Below are 17,348 nucleotides of genomic sequence, written 5' to 3'. Positions count from 1 at the left end.
AACTACCTGAGAGTACAACACACAGTCATATTTCTTCATGCTAGGAAAAAAATACCCAGGTACATTTAAAGATAAATAATAGAACTGTGAAGTAAACCATGAGGTCCTTATTTTTATGAGTATTTCAAAAGGGTTCTGGTTTCATACAACAAAGAACATGAGCTCCTATGTGCCATTGCCCACCATTAACAACTCGGAGACATCTCTGGACAGTTTCTTAGCTTGTTCCATTGGAAAAATAAAGATTCAAGGTGCCTTTTTCTCCTCAGTGAAATAAGATAGTTTGGGGGGTTTTGTCGATAAAATGTGATTTTGTAGATGTTTTAGGTTCCAAGTCCTTTAAACAGTAGGATAGTTTTTAACATCCATGCTATTATCAGGGAGTTTATGCCTGATAAGCATGGTAGTGAGAGAAACCAAACTTTAAGGAAGAGATCCTTTATGAAAACAAATCATAGAGTTTAAAAGGGAGATACATTTTCAAGCAAAGCACCCTTTATTAGGGTGAAGAAATACAATAGACATGGAGTTTAAGGTGGATTAAGAAGTACTCATCTAATATCGATATTGTTGTTATTGACAAAAAAAATGTGAAAGGTCAAAAGTAATTACAACCTGTGGAGCAGGAGAAGAGGCTAAGGGGACAAGGTGGCAGCCAAGCCATGCCGAACACAGCTAAGCTGAAGACAGAGAGTTAGGACCTACACAAAAAGTTGAATTAGTAGAAGCTGAGGGTGAAATTGCAATGGCTGGCAAAACCCCACCAATTTCTACTCAGTCCATGATGACTTCTCCCTGCAAACCCTTTCCTTAGGGTATCATTTCAGTCTACATCTTCTTTGGCAGCACAGTTGTTCTAAGTTCTTCACTTGCCTGCTCATTTCCACACACACACTGCAGCACTGTCTTCTCAGGTGTGCTGTGTGAGATCCTACATATGATCTGGACTTAAACAAAAAAAAACCCTTCACCTCCTCCAAAAGAGCTACTCAGGGAGAAAGCAGCATGTGAGAAGAAACTAAAATGTCAAATCAAATACTTTGAAAATTGTAAAATACCCCCAAAAGGTTTGATTTGTTAGCAAGTGCTTTAGTTTAGCAGACACAATTCATTTATGTTTGGCAGCGTTAACTAATTACTGTCTGCAGACTGGCAGCACAGATGCTAAACCAGCACCACAAAGCATGTTAAGCAAGCAACAGCATGATAGAAAGCACAGCTCCACGGAAAATGTTCACTGACAAACTTTCAGTGCTTTTAATTGTGCACTTTTTAATTGGTATTATTCCTAACAAGAGAAAAGGCTATCCTCAGGAGGCTGCAGAATTATATTTGCCTGAAAGCTTATTCTTTAAATAAAAATGGCTGTTCATAGAAAGTCTCTTAGTTTCTTGCTTCATCCCACTGAAATATGTTCTGTCCCTTGGGAAATAAATTTTAATTTACTGTAATTTTTCTTGAGGTTTTTCACTTAGTATGTCAATGTACACTTCTCCCTCCTCCCTTTCTTTTTTTCTTTGTGTAAGGACCAAGCTTTTTAAAAAATAGAATTAAATCTGAACAAATGAAAAAGAAATGAGTAAAAAATCTCAAAAATAGTTGAAAATTTTATGGAGCATTCTTTTCAACACCCTTAATTTAGTCTGTGTGTCTCAATTTTCTAAATAGCAGCAAGGACAAGAAAGCCTTCTAGTAAGTAACATAAATTAAACAAGCCCTGTTAATATTGCCTACTGACCCCAGAAGGGCTAAAGTGAGAACAGAGTCCACACTTCTTCTACTGCCAAGTTTGGGCATTCGTTCACTTGGGAAAAAATTAGCCATTTCAAAAGGACTGAGGTTCTAGGAAGACTGTATCCAGCATGGCTAGTGCTTGGCACCTCAAGTTACACCTCTAGGTCTGCAGGAATGACTGACTGAAGGAACGAGCTAATGAATGAAGACAGCCTTGGTATTTAGAAGTGCTGAGCACACACGAAGTGGAAATGCAAAGAAAGCAGGCAGCAAACTGTGAATATGAGAGTGTAGATGTTCTTTCTTGTGATCAATATGGCAGCCAAACAGCAATCCTGCCACAAAGGACAAATGGCTATTAAAATGACAGTGATGATAACCTGGACAAGAAGTGATATAGATATGAATAAGCCACAACCAGAGGTCACTAATGTATAGTACTTCTTTTTTGTATTTAACACCAATAAAAGAGACAAATTGTGGTTCACTGCTCTAACTTGAGTGGGAGTGGAAACCATTCTAGAGAAAAGGGCAAATGTGGTCAATACTGACAATTCAAGAGAAAATGCCAAGGTGGATTGGATGGATGTTACAAAATTCTGTGTAAGAACCCCTTCCTTGGGACAGACCCATCCCAGCAGGGAGCAGATTGAAGCTTCCCAAGGTCAAGTCAAGTTTGAGCTGGAAGCCCAGAGCAGAAACATCCACCCCAAGCAGGGATGGGGCAGAACTTTTATATGTGTGCAGCACAGGGCCTAATAGGCCCTGCATGGTGTTACTCTTTCCACTCCAGACATCAGATGGCTGCAGATCCTCTCTCTACCATGGATAAACTCACGCTTGCCTAGTTTGCACTTAATTCAATGCCTTCAACCATGCTTTCTTTACAATTTTTTTAAAACTGGTTTACTACCGAGGTCTGACTCAAAAACCTGTGGTTTCTTCAACCCTTCTACTCCTCTCCTATATTTTTAAATACTGATGCTATATTTCTTATTCTTTATTTATAGTAGTCCTCTCTCCATGTGCTATAACTAAGAAACTTACATTAGTAGATCTGCAACACGACATACCAGTTCATTCTGTGTTTTGGCATGAGGCTTCCCTGGCATAATTTGGTGATATTCAGCCTTCAAGTTTTCCTCTCACTTCAGATTCTGCCACTTCTGCGGCTACATTCATGTTAGCCAATCTTCCTTTACCCCATTTTTAACATGCTCATTCCCGAAAATAAAATCTGGCCAGGTAACACCACTAGGAACTGAATGATGCTCTCAGTATAGTCTGGAAAGCAACCCAAAATACCCACCCCATCTGCATCTTTAACGTCATGTTGATGCATATTATTCTTTTCAAATATATGCACAAACATATATTCGGTAATAACAATATTAACCTCCTCCCCAGAAGCAGTCACAATCAAACCGCAATTTGTTAGCAAGCATATTTGTTCTATTTAATTTTCTCCTATCCTGTGCCTGTATGGGATAGAAAACAGTAGTTAAAAACAGGACTAGCAGCTACCATCAGTTGCTTTAGCGCATGGTGTGTAGTTCCTGCTGTGTTTTATTAGACAAATATAAAATTAACAACAGAGCTGTAATGATTTCCTAAACTGGTTCCAACACAAATCTCCAATTTGAGGTCAGATGTATTGCCTAATAAAGTTTTACAACAGCAGTCAAGTAGTGGTAGTTAGCTTCCCAGAAATACAACTCTTAATTCACCAGATTTAGTTTTAAGACTTGTTCATCACATAAAACAAAAATAAATATTATTATAGCTTTACTCAAAACGTTCAGACAATAATCTTCAGATAAGGTGGCATTGGGTTACGTTAATTGCAAACAACACAATTAAAGATACTTGATATATTTACATTTGTAGCAAATATCCACTATAACATTTTGATTACTTGACCTGATGCTTGTAAACTGTCATTGTGAAGGTATTTGGCAAGTACATGCTGGTAATTCTATTGCTTACAGATCATGAAACTTTAAATAACAGGCTACTGTGGTCCTGCACTGGTAAACCTTTTGAATTCATGATGAAGGAAACTGAGGCAAATAAATGTTTATCAATAAATTAAAACTGAAGAGATATCATTTTAGTTTAACAAAAACACAGCTGACAGCAGAATCTGTTCCATAATAACAAAAAGGTTCATCTTCAATGTTTTTTTGACACATTAAGGAATTCAGTGTTAGTCTTTAAGTCTTTGTCAGAAACTACTGACAAAGTCTGTCAGAAATTGTACTAAAACCAATAGAAATGTGAGTAGAATTTCCATGGAGCTGTACTTAATTTATAGAAAAGATATTTTAACATTTAATCATGTCTGTAAATCATTCTTTTGAATGTGTCTGTTTAAAGAGTATAAATTTAAGTAAGACCAGTGAGATAACTATACTAGGGTAAAAACCTATTCCAAAAGATGGGCCTGATTTAACCAGAAGCTTTGTACAACAAAACAAGGAAGATTCACTATTTTTCCCCAAATTTACCAAACAAATTAAGTGAACTACGACTTTGTTAAATAATACACAGAAGGGTGGTGCTAAGGGAAACAAATGTTAGTGCTATAACATACAGGGTCAAAAATATACTATTCTTAGTCACACACAATTAAAATTTTTCTCCACTTTAAAAGTAGGATTGTGTAAGAGTGTCTGTACAGCAGAGATTATGGAAAGGGACAGCAGACATAGTCAAGCTCACTTTAAACTCTCAACGATACTGACAAAAGCACAAAGCAGCACAGAGCTGAAGACGGGCTGTAAGGTCTGTCTGTGCCTTGGGTAATGTGTCTGCACTGAGCTGGGGCTGAGCAACCACCAGCACCTGAGTGAAGCAGCTAAAAGTTCATTGAGATGAATGTAGATGAGCTGCAGTCAGAGATTTCACAATTGCAAACGAAAACAAAGGCACTGGCCTTGGAGTAAAATTTATATGCACATATTTTTATACATGTATTTATAAATATCTCTTTAGGAAAGAAAAACACCTTCAAATCTAACAACCCTAGAGACTGTTTTCCAGAAAAATCAGTTTAAAGTATTCTATGAATACAGAGCACTATAGCTGTATTGCTCAATCAATTCATTTCGAGTTGTCTCAAGTTTCAAGTATAACTGCCAACTTAAATACGCACGTTAACTGAGAAATGGTGGATACACACCTTCAGATTCACAGAGTGAACAACTGAGCAGAATGGTTCCAAATGGATACTTTGACATGCAAGAAGAAAGAGCAATATCACACCCACTAACACGCACTGTCAGATGAAACGACACACAGAAAAACGGGATTCCCTTAGGTCCTCTTCTAATAGAAAACCAGTCCCTCTGCTAAACGTGTTCCTAGTTGAAACCACCAGCTTTGGCTATCCCAAAGAATCCATAATTCCTTATAATTGTGGGTCAGGTAATTGTCCAAATGAACTTTTTTTTAACTTTGCAAATGCTGCTCTGCTCCTAAACAAAGAACATAGAAGAGAAAATGTTTCCAACCTGTATAACAGCAAAGAACCTGCAGGAGAACCATGACAGGGATGCAACTGAACAGCTAATTGTCACCCACCTCACAGAGAAGATGACATGGGGATAAAATCACTGGCACAAGCAGGAGGCACTGGACCTCACCACAAGCACCTTTCCTTCAGCAGGCACCAGCCAGTGTTAGACCTGATGCAGATCAGACCTGCCCAAGACCAACTTTTATTTAACCTTGCTGATACTTTGCATTTTTGAGGCCAGAGAGTTTACAAACAGTTACCAAGAAGGTTCCTCCTGCGGTATGGAGCAGCCAGAAACTAATAGTAACCATCTTTTCATCCAGCATGTGCTTTTGGGAAAACTCTTCTTTCATTTTTAATGGCAACAATAACCTGTGAATTCCATCAAGTATTCTGGATTACCAGTACTGAACCCAGTGTGAATATGACACTGGTGGGGTACAACATGGAGCCCCACTGACTAGCACTGCTTTAGGATGTTGGGAATTTGTGTTTACATAAAAACTGCAACCACTGACTGAAACAAAAAGATTCCATCACATTGAAAGGATAGATTTTAAAAAGTATGTTTAAAATAATTTCTGCATCATCTCCTCTGTGTCCAAACTCAATGGAGTATCTAATAGCAAACATATATTAATGGATTTTATGCTCTCTAGGTTTATAAGTGGGAGCCTGAAATAGAGTACCACATTTTCCAAATCATATCAAATGCCCATAACTACATGTGTGTATATGGTTACATTGTGGGGATAGACATACACTAGAGGTGCAAGCATTACAGGTCCTCAGTATGACGTAACATTGTCTCTCTAGATCTCCAGAGTCTATAACAACCTAATCACAAAAAATTAACAAAGCAAGAGCAAACATATCAATTGCTTTCAGAATACTGAAAATGTTCAGCAACAAAGAATTGCATGTTTAGTTTCAACCAGAAACAGTATTTATTTAACGGTTTCATATCTCTATGGCTTTATACTGTGATTTTCTAACTAGTGAGTCCTATGCAATCAGAGATAAGATGAGCTTGTTACTGTTACAGATTAGCTTTCCTTTCTCTCCTCCTTCCTCCTGTGCTCCTTCTCCCCACTTAGAGACTCTTTGGGGTTTCATTATTTAACTTTCCCCTCAGGCATGGGGATAACACCATTGGAGCCATTTTGCAGGCAGCAGGATTCTATAAATGAGGCACTTATTTAAACAGCCTCACACAGAGCTGATGTCAAAGTTCTTGGCTATTTACAGGTGACATCACAAGAGATGCCTTCTGAAGCACAGCCAAAACAAGTACCATGCACAGATTAATTTTTCTTGTCCAACATACATCAGAAAACAGTCATTCCACCCTTGCTCCGCTTCACAAAACTCTTCCTTCAAGCAAATGTATGACAGAGCCGCACAGCAACTTTTTTCCTACCGGTTGAACAGACTAGAATTTGGTTATTGCTGAGCAGGAATTGAGCAGATTTGTGGGTACAATTCTCTCTCCCACTATATTTGCCCATCCTTAGTGAGAAACTGCAGCAAAATAAAAAACCCTACAAACCAAAAAAGGAGGTCTAATAACAGCTCTTGACCAAAACAGCTAAATAATTAATTAGAATCTGACAGTGCCACCTATAATAATAAACCAGCATGATAATAAATTAGTTTTTGCTTTATTTTTCTTGGAATCCATCCGAAACACACCAAAGATTTGGGAATAAGACCACAGAGATATTTTTTGAGGGGATTCTTTATAATATCTGATTAAATATATAGAAGATTTAAGTGGAAAATACAAAACAAAACTGTATTTTCCAAGGTCACGTAATTTCATAAGAGCTCAGCTTTGCAAACTCAGGGTGGGAAGGTGCTGGGGCTCCATTATCCCAACAGAGCTGCTCCTGTGAAGGGAGTGACCATTTGCTGGCCCCTAAGTTTTGAAATGTAATGTGCTGACTTATACAATATACACATACCTTGAAACATCTCTCCATTCTTCTGTTAGATAAAAATTCTAGACATTAAATTTTGCCATTTATTAGCATACATTTGGAGTTTATTTGCTCAATGTTTAATCATGCATAGCAGTCATTAGCATATATGAACACTCCTTTTCTAGAGCAGTTTGTGTAGAATTCTCATTTGAGTTAATTACTATGTAAGATAGCTAAATTCTAATTAAAATTCAATGGCACATGTAATGATAAAAATTTATCAATACTGTGTCTTTCTCAGCAGATACTTTTATTAAATTACTTAGCTTCATTGTTTATTTCTTGAAATTGGGATTCTAAACTAGTCTGGTTTTAACCACTGAAAGAATAATTTCATTAGGACTTAACTGCAAAGTTTTTAGTTAATATTTTAAGGGAGTCAGTGCTTTTCAAGTTTTGTACTGACTTGTTGCTTTGCTATGGCTCTGAAGATCTTTATTAACCTCTGTCTCCCAGCACTAAGAACAAGAAAAGCACGTTTGGTACTCTTCAAGCTAATGGCAAAACATCCCTTAATGTCACTGGAGCTGTGCAGTCCATGAATATCTTCTGCAAAATATAAAAGGACTACAATGGATCAAATTTGCCATCGGATTAAAAAAAACCTCTTACACAAGAACACCACTATTTTTCTGTGCGCTCAGTAGCACTGTAAAACCTTCCTGGTGTCAAACCAGCAGCCTGAGCTCTGCCTTCACCTCACTTCAATGCTGCACTTCTCCAAGTGACCACTGTGGATATTCACGTGTATTTGCATAAGCATCTGCAAGCTGAGGAAAATACTTCACTCACGCAAACACTTCTCTTTTTTGAGAAAATTTATGTTTAGTAGGCAAGTCTTGCGGCTTGAAAATACAAAAAAAAATATCTTTGGATCAGTTTCATCTGGGGGAGGTGATACATGTGTGAAAAATACCTGTGTCAAGTTCTAATCTGAGCTCAAGCTTTGCTCCCTGCATGCAGGATGCGCTGCTGGAAACTGAACGTGCTCTGAACAAAAGCAAAGGAACCTTGAGCAGCTAAAACTCCTTTCTGCTACACCAAATGCAGAAGGCTGTTATTCCCAAACATAAAAATGACTAATCACCCTTTAATCAAGTTATGGTTAATAAAGTCATCCAATTTTTGCTTAATCATGTTAATATTCAGACATGTTAAACAGTAAATCCCTTCAGGCATGCAAGCCTGTTTGCCAAGTTTCAGCCTACAACAAGGTGTAAATCTCTGAAAACAGCCCTTTGGAAATGCTGACAAACCTTTGGCTATTGTAATAGGAGTTGGCATCTCTGCAAAAACAAGAAGGCAGAGCTTAGTTTCTCTACAAATGCCTACTCTGGCTAATATTTGCAGAAGGTAATTCCAGTTCCCCAGATTTAGTCCTCGCAGAACCCTTTTTGCCATACAAGCCACAGAATATTACTGAAATGGACAGGAAGAAGAAAAATTAACCATAATTAATTATTATTAGAGAATAATATTTATGACAAAATATAGCTGATACTTCCACTAATAATTTTATTATAATTTATCAGATTTTCAGAGATATTTTTAATCAGGTTTATTCAGTTGTTTGTTTTTAAAGGTGCTTTGTGACTTCTGAAGCAGAATAAAATGATAAATAATGCATTTTCCTCAGTGTTGGTGGGAAAGCTCAGTCTATAATTAGCATACAAAATTACATATTCTGATACTTGATGTTCAGCGATGCCATTTCCGTCATGTCATACAGAATAAATAAAAAGCTGGCAATCTGAATACCCCCAATAACTTTATTCTTCTGAACAACCACTGTTGCCCCAACACAGCTTTTCTTCAAGTAGCTCTTTAAAGGCAGAGCCTCTGTATCTTCCACCAGCTTCATTCTAACTGAAACCTGCACTTTGTGCTGCAACCTTACTGAAAACACCAGATTTCTGTCCATTCCTAAAGGAAAACTGTGCCACAGTGGCCAGGAAGGCCCCTTTAAAAGGAAAGCCCGGGGAGATGCTGGGCAGGGACTCCAACAGAGGACCTTTGTGCTGCCATGCAAATGGATCCCTGCAGCAGCCTGCAGACAATGCCCAGGGAGAAGGCAGGGACAGCCAATCCATCTGCGGAGAGTTGGGGAACTCAGCCTTCCCGACATTCTTTCTCTTACACAAAACACTCCATGTTGACAGCTGTGAATTTTAAACAACTATTCTGTGTATGTTTTTCTAATTTTGTGTATTCAAATAGTTTCCCTGGCATCAGGGGCTGAAAGCAGAGTGCTTGGATTCCGTAATTTAGAGATTTCATGCTTTTCAAGGAGTCACAGCAACTCCGATTGAAAAACAAAGTGGAAATTAAGTGTCTAATGGAGAAAGCTTCAAATGGCAAGAAAAGCAGAGATGTTACACAAAATAAAATTCATATTTACATAAATTATGATTACAGAGAGTCTCTGTAAGTAATACTCTGCATGTGATAAATACATTAATAAAAAGTATGGAAACTTTGCTTGACTAAACCACATTCTGATTACTCAAAATTCACTCAATACTTTGTAGCGCTCCTTTTAAAGAAAAACTGTAGTATTTTGAAGAAAAAGTTTACCTTCAGTCAATTAATCAAATAAAATATTTTGATATCAACAATTTGTCCATGTAATGAATGAAGTTTTTTCCACTAGTTCAAAAACTAACTTAAAACAGATGCTGGTCTAGAGCAACATTTCTCTATACATTGAAAAAAACCCACCACCAGAAAATCCCAGCCAGCAGTTAAAAGCCTCCCTGTAAAACAGAAAAAAACTACCAAGTTTTCCTTTTCCAGTTTAATGAAAAAATAGGAAAATACTTGAAAATAGCATCCCATGAGCATCCCATTGTGATCCTGTCATGAATATGGATATATTCACAAAATGGAAATATTACACATAGGTTGTCATTAAACAATTCTGACCAAAAATAAGTTTGGGATCTACTCCTTGGGATAATTCTACATTACTAGCATTGGTGGGGTTGTCTTCAACAGTGCCCTGGGAAGGGAGCAAACAGGGAGAAAGCAGAGAACTGGAGGTCAGAATGAGTGGTTGTCATTCCTGGCTCTGCCACTCTGAGACATGCAGAGACTTCTTCCCTGGCTTCCTCTCCCTGAATCACTAATTTTGAAGACGAGGCAGCCAGGAACCATCCCTTTATATACAATAATTAAAAGACTGAAACCAATTTCAGACACACTCCCATCTTTTCTGCAAAGCAGGGTGGTTCTCCTCTGACAGGTCCTGCAGGAAAGCAACCCTACAGACTCCTGCCCATCCTTCCAAGGAGCTACCTCTGCTAGGAGGGGATTCTAGGGAAGCCCTCAAAGCAGGAAGCACCATGGAAGACCCTACCCTTCCCAGGAGCCAGGCCACTCTGACATACCATCCCAGCTCTGTGCCTTGTCACAGTCATTTGCCTGTCCCCAGGCTTCTGATATGGGGCATCTTCAACTCTCAAGACCACCAACCAACCAGACTTGAACTTAAACCTGCTTGGGCCATTCACTGCTCTTCTCTGCTTGAGGCACTGACCCCTTGCCTTTACAAGGTGTCTTCAGATCATTCACAAAAACCACTGTAGGAGACCAAGGTATCATTTCCCTCACTCCAGCACCAATCTCCACACTGGTGTGACCCCCTCCTTGTTGACATTTTCCCTCCCTAATATCTGCAGGAACCAAACAGCAACAGCAATGTGGTTTTGCTTAGGGGAAGACAGGAGGTGGGTTTTGTCTAGTCTGGAAATGTATTTTCCCTTCTTCCCAGTCATTTATTGTTCTTCTTTTGGCACCAGAAGAACATATTTTGGACATGAATTTCTCTGTGGGTGTTACATTGAAAATTAATCTCTCTCCAAGGCATATTCGGTCTGGGACAGTTTTGAAATACATGTGAGAGGATGGAGAGGGGAGGGAACACATGGAAATGAGGCCACTTGGTGGGGCAGGCAGAGTTATCCAGCATGTTCCCACAGCCCTGCCCAGCCATACACAGCACACACCTCCCGCTGGGCAAGGGGAGCTGTCCGGCGTGGGAGAGGACCCAGGATGGGCTGCTGGCACGAGGCTCAGACATACGAGTGCTGATCTACACGGCACGTTGCAACATGTTCCCTTAGTCACTGGCCCCCTCTTCCCATACCCCATGGCTGTGAACTCTCTCTGAGGGAGCACGGAGCCACCATCCCGGACCACAGGCTGGGGGAATGGGACCTCTCATCAACATGAGGTTTGAGGTCTACCAGATGTGATCACTGCCTACTCCACTCCTTCCACCTCCCAGGGTGGCTTCATTGTCATTTGTTCTCTTGTTGGTGTGGTGTGTTCACCTTTTATGGGGATACCATGAACAAAGTACAGCCAGGTCCCAGCCCCCTGTGCTAGCCCCCATGTAGACAAGAAGAAAAGTAAAAAAACCTGTAGAACTTTGCTCCAAAGCTTGAAAGGGTCAAAGAACCATGAAGAGGGTTAAAACTGTACGTGGCTTTTTTACTTAATTAGACAAGAATAAAAAGCAGTAGTGTATAAATTTTTGAAAAACAAATTCTAATGAGTCATTAAGAGGCATTAGGAAGCCCCATATACATACATATTTAGGCACTCCTCCGGCTCAGAATTATGCTTTGCGCAAACAAAAGGCCTCTCTCTACAGATTTACACAATAGGTTTACACTGAGCCATTACGATCTATCATGTAACTGAGTGCTTAATGACTCTTTAATTTAAGGATTATTGACACAAAAGATGTAACAGCTGCTTAAGAGTTACTACACAGCAGCAGCTTTCCAAAGAGATATCACTTCATCATTTTTATACTTTCTAAACTACCAAAAGATGCTTGCATTTGTGGCAGTGCCTTTAAAGGAAGAAAAAAAAAATCAAGGGAAAACAAATTAGAATCTATTTGACCTTAGTGAATTGTGAAAAAAATTTAAATTTAACATTCTCAGTTGAAAACCAATTTGTTCTTGTTTATTTCTAACATGAGAGCTTTAAAAAACAAAATCAAAACCAAAGGCAGCACTGACAGTTTAAATACAAGGGGTAGTGGGTGTCACTGTAACAGCAAATGTTTGAAAATGGAAGAGAGTTTGCTAGGGTGTGTGCGTGTATACATATATATATTTATAATCCCCTTAACAATGAATATTCTTGCTGCCAAGCATTTGGAGACAGAGTTGATTTCCTTTCAAGTAATTGATGTAGGCTTTCTTCAGGACCCCGTCCAGACAAGTTCTCCACCGTGGAGCAGGAAATCACACCGTCAAAGGAAAGCTGAGCGCTCCTTCCACACAGCCTGGGTCAGCCCCTCCAAAACACTAGATTTATACGACTGCTGCCAAAAAAACTTGCATTTCCATGCCCTCCTGTTGCTAAGATAAAGGATGTTTCCTACTGCCTCAGAATGCCGTCCTCATTTAAAACTCCAGCTATGTTCTGACAAAACACGCTGCTGTCACCCCAAATTGAGCAAATGAGCCTACGTCCTACAGTATAAAGACCAAAAGAGTTATTGAATATCACCCGGGGAGCACAAAATGAAAAGGCTCCCATTTCTTCCTGACCTTTTTGGGGCATTTTTTTTTCCTGAAATCGGCCGGGCCCTTCAGCCTTCATTTCTCATGCTGTCTGTGGTAGCACAGGAAGGACAGCCTGGACTTTGCAGTTTCAAACAGATCAAGTTTTGTTAAATAACTTTTTTTTTTTTCTTCTCCTTCTTCAAACCCAAAGCGGAAGGGAACACTGTGAAGAAAATGGAAACTGGCAAAGAGCTTTAACTTCAAATAGCCTTATAAGTCAGCGTTGATGTGCAAAACTAATTCTGTTTTTTTGGCATTTAAATATAACCCGACAGTTGCAGAAGGGAGGGGTGAGGATGGGAGAAGTGCAAGGCAGATTCCCAGCCAAGTGCAAAATACGGAGACATGTAGCGTTACAACTCCTGTTTATCAAATGAAATAAGGATTAGATTTATTGGCACCAGCTTTATAAGGGAGACTACAAACTTGACCTGGTAAATTTCAGGAAAGGAACACTAGGATAAAAAGCAGTTCCGTACTGCTGGTGTCTTGGTGAAAGGCATTTCACTCATGGCAGAAGGGGATGTTTCCATGGAATAGAATCCCAAGCTTCAGTAAAATAGATATGCAAATAACTCCATTCATTAAAAAAAAAAAAGTACAGCAGAATATAATGTATCTAAATATTTGTTCAGGATTAAGCGCTGTTGTCTAAACATGCAGAAACCCCCTTTTTTTCTAATGTAGATTGGCTCTCCCCATTAGAAGTGCCAGCCACATACTTACTACTTATTTCTATGCTTTCAATTTCCTAGAAATCTCCTGCACTTGTTGCCCTACAGTGCCTGCCTGTACAGCCCAGCCTGCCTCCCCTACCTTCCCTGTGGGCAATGCCACCGCCTCCAGCAGCTTAAATTGTACCTCTCCTTGTCTCTGTGGCTTTCATTGCTTGATGCTGTTGGCCCAACACACCACCCAGAAGCACTCCATAACTGAGACAAAGGAATTACTTTCTACTACATGAAACAACTGCCACTGTGAGGGTCAATAAACACCATAGCAGCCTCAGGGCTGGGACACGGAGGGAGCTGAAGTGCAGAACGGGATCCTGACTGCCCTGAACACTTCACACGGGAGAGATATGGAATCACTCAAGCAGAAGGGGAGATTGCTGACAGCTCACTCAGAGGAAGATGAGGGAATGCTACCATCTTGAACAGGCATCTGGAGGGGAGGCACCTCACGCTTATCCTGATGAAGTGGATGTTTTAAATGTGCAGGGGCAGAAGACTGTTGCAGAGTTTGGGGTGGGGGGGGAATGGTCAATGGCATTTAAACCTTATGTATACAACTTCCTCTGATCCTTTAAAGAATATTTAAGGGAGGTCACTCAAACCCTACCTTAAGCAGTATCTTAACTGGAAAAATGCACCCAAAAATTGATAAATAATCTTGTGTTATCACAAACAGAATGAGAAGTGTTTACATGCAGTCCTGCATCTACTAAAGCCTCAGTTGATTATTGACTAGAGTAAATGATCTTAAGTCAAAAATTAACAAATGTATATTCCTATTTAATATCTGCCCCTCTGTAATGACATCACTCAAATGCTCCCTTGTAGGGAAAAGCCACTCATGAGTCTATTCTGAAGGCACTGTCTACTTCATGAATTTTTCTAAGTATATTGTTTGCATAAAGTTTTTTCCAGCTGGTTAGTCACGTCACATCAAGACAGCCACTGATCACAGACAACTCTACCTGGCAAAGGACAGGTCCTTTCAGTAGAGCCCTCTCTCAACATTTATTTGTTGTTGCTGAAATTAGGTTTCCTACTGAAATAAACCTGGAGTCCCAAGGTAGCAAATCATCAAAAGGGAATATTACAGTTCAGCCTGTAGGAGACCTTGCTGCTAACCATCAGTAGCCACAACAAAGAAACAGATAAAACAAAATATTTGAAAATGAAAATACAACTGTGCAAGCAGAAGCAACCCCTCAACCCCCCCAGATAGGAGCCCCAGGTTATCAGAGAAACCTGTAGAGTTTCACACACAGAACTCATTTTCTTTTACCAGTTCTCTTCACCTTTACTTTCATAAATAGTTCTTCTCCTTTCTTCTGGGGAGGAAAGCAATCTACCATGCCCAGGCGGATTTAATAAGGGAGGCCTAATGCAGGAGGTCAAAGAATATGAATGGATTAAAAGATTAGGGAGAAGAGTATGAAGGCTTTCACCGTTCAGGTTCCTGCTCTGAATTTGTCTGATGCCAGCAGTGAGCAAGCAATGGAGCCATCAAGGAGCTGTGGTTGCATGGAAATCTCTCCTTCGGCTTTCAGGAGTTACACTAAGGGATCATTAAAAAGAGTCTGAATATTTTAAACATATATACTGAGGCTGCCTCTCATTATCAAGCCCCATATCAACTTTTCTGTTTCTTCATATTCCACAGCTATAAACACACCAAGATGGCTTTCCAGTCAAAAAAACCTCCCCATACTTTTCATGATTAAATTCAAGTTTATCATCAGGTACATTTTGCTTTCCTGTGATTTCAAATCTCATAGATAGACAGACACCCCAATCCACTACATTTAGCACATTTATTCTTACTCGACCAGTTGCTCTTCATGTACCAAGTTAAATTCCCTATTAGCAATAATCTGCAGAAAACAAACAAACAAAAAACCCAAACAAAACCACAAAAACCCACAAAAACCAACCAACAAACAAAAAACCAAACCAAAACAAACCCACCCCAAATTTGACTCTACCAAGAGCTAAATCTGGTAGTATTCCTGAATTTCAACTTCAGCTTTCCATGATTTTGGTTAAATCATGTTAGAGTTGACCATTATGGTATTACCAATGGCTAAACTGCCGGCTTATGCACATACACTTTCAACTGTCTTTTAAGACATGCCTCATTGCTTGAGCTCCAGAAATTACAGAGAAATTATCTTATTTTTTCCCTGACAAGGTCCATACTTTCACATATCCAAGGGGAAATAAACTGGCAAAGTGTTTGAGAAGTAAATCAGCCACACATACAGGGTCTTCTCTTGGAACAAAAGGAGTGAGTTCAAAAAGTAGGATGCTGTTTCTAGACATTAGACATTTTTCAAGAGCTAAGTGTTGCATTCGGTTCAGGATTTGAACTCAGCCATGATTACCTTCAAAGTGCTTTCAGTTAAAAAAAGCAAGTTGCACAACGGAACTATCAGCCGTGACTGAGGCTGGTTTAATAATAAACTCAAAACTACTTAAAATGAACCTCATGTTTCCATGGTGATGAATACATATCTCCCTCCAGACTGTCTTGTGATGTAGAAAACATTCACCAGTAGTATTTTGGTAGCAATCTTGCTAATGGAAAATTCATTAGTATTGTTCAAGATGGCGATAACACTGACTTGGATTAATTTTAGACTGACCTTGGCAAATCGGCAGATGGAGATGAAAGCAGTATGGTGCCCAATGGGAAAGTAAAATACGTGAAGATACCCACTTGTGACATATTTTTTAAAAAAGATGACGACCGGTGGCTGCTAAAATGAGTGTGCAGATTTGTTAGTTTACCTCTCTGATACTTGCTAATAAATCCATTTTTGCTTTAGTAAGCTCCCTCACCAGTGAGAAGATTTAAATCTTCTCAAACAGATACAAAATGTTATCATCTCCTCAGGTTAGCCTTGCTTAATGGCAGTGAGGCATGGACAGTTGCAGACACCCTTAACATAACATATTTGACAGGTATAAGATCAGGCACATAGAGTAGGAGAGGTCCCAAAGCTTGCCTTTATTCACAAGGCTGCTCTAAGGGTATGAACTGCTAAACTCTGTCATCATCCTTTAACTTACAGTGCTCCTTAATACGATATGGTGTTCTATTCAGGGAAAAAAAAAAACACCTTCTTAAGAGTACATATTTGACTTTGATCCAGTGACATGTTTCTGAAGGAAAGCATCTGACAGGACAAAGATGTACAGTACTTCATTTAGTCTGTGTGCCATATGTGGCAGTTTAAGGATCACTGTCACAGCCCCTTCGGCTGCCATCCAGGATCGCATGGCGTGGCAGGGCAGAGGGATTGCTGCTGGGCTTCAGGAGGAAAAGGCTTGCAAGGAATTTCTCTGGGCTCTTTCCAACAAGTGTATTTACCTATTCCTTCAAAAACTGAAAACTGAGGTATTTTAACTTGCAATCAAAAAAAAAAAGAAAAAAGAAAAAAAGAGAAATTTTAATAACTCTTCACATAATAGAAATGACATTAATATTTTGATCCAAAAAGCCCACAAGCATGGGTGGCATTTTAAGCATGCAAACAGATGCTAATTGGCCTGCTAAAGGACTTAAAGTTACATATATGCAAAAACACTATGCCAGGAAAAAACCCACACATATCTACCACTGTTGTACAGACACTCCTAACTTCCGTCTGTCAACAGACCGGAAATCCTAGTTACTTCAGGATCTGCAGTTTTTAAAACATGATCTTTCCCCAAATATCAGAAATGACAGTTTCTGAAATAAAATGCTGTGCTTTTGGTGTTCAATTGTCCTTGCAAACATCTACACAAGTCAAAATGCTAA

This window comes from Myiozetetes cayanensis, unplaced genomic scaffold, assembly GCF_022539395.1.
Source record: "Myiozetetes cayanensis isolate MyiCay16 unplaced genomic scaffold, myiCay2020 scf16, whole genome shotgun sequence".
In the NCBI taxonomy this organism is placed as follows: Eukaryota; Metazoa; Chordata; class Aves; order Passeriformes; family Tyrannidae; genus Myiozetetes; species Myiozetetes cayanensis.
Note: the sequence above shows the minus strand (reverse complement) of the source record.